Source organism: Octodon degus, unplaced genomic scaffold, assembly GCF_000260255.1.
Source record: "Octodon degus isolate 3935 unplaced genomic scaffold, OctDeg1.0 scaffold00105, whole genome shotgun sequence".
Taxonomy (NCBI): domain Eukaryota; kingdom Metazoa; phylum Chordata; class Mammalia; order Rodentia; family Octodontidae; genus Octodon; species Octodon degus.
Window position 1 is genome coordinate 1,553,092 of NW_004524681.1, and position 727 is coordinate 1,553,818.

Consider the following 727-nt stretch of genomic DNA (forward strand, 5'->3'; position numbering starts at 1 on the left):
TGCTCACCCCGACTGGCCCCTCCATCCAGACAGCTGCCAATTTCACTCCAAGCGGACTCTGCAGAGACTCGGGCACATGTGGCTGACTACACGCCAAGCTTCTCGGAGACAGAGTGAGAGCAGTGGGGAGGACAAACCAAGGGCGGGAGGAGGCTACCGAAGCAGGCTTCGGGTTCCAGGATGCCCCGTGGAGTCCCTCTTCTCTGCAACAAGTAGGTCTTTATTCACCAGTACAATCTAAGACCTATTTTCTACTAATAAAAGCGTCTAGAAGTTGACATCTGGATTAAGTTCAAAAAGTTCCTATGTTACTACCTCTTTGTGGCCTCTCCTTAGGAAGACCTTGGAAATTTAGGCCTCAACAGGGTAAATAAATTATTTTAATCCTGATTTTAGTAGAATAAAATATTCTGCCAATGACTCAGTCCAAAATCCTCTATCTTGCAAAGTGAAAAACACCTGCTTTCTATGTAAATGAGATGGCCCCTCTGGCTGCAGCCCTGGGGTTTCCATGTCTTAACTTCTGAACTTGCTATTTTTCAGGACAAAATTTGTTATAAAAACTTTGAAACAGGAATTTTTGAGCAGGAAAATTCAGTCTTCGCTGAATTCTTGGTCCATCAGGCACTAACTAGCACAAGAAAGTGTGTCGGGGCGCACCTGAACGTCTGCAGAGCACTCCAGCTCCCGAGCGCACCCCACAGCTCACCAAGGGCCCTATACTCCT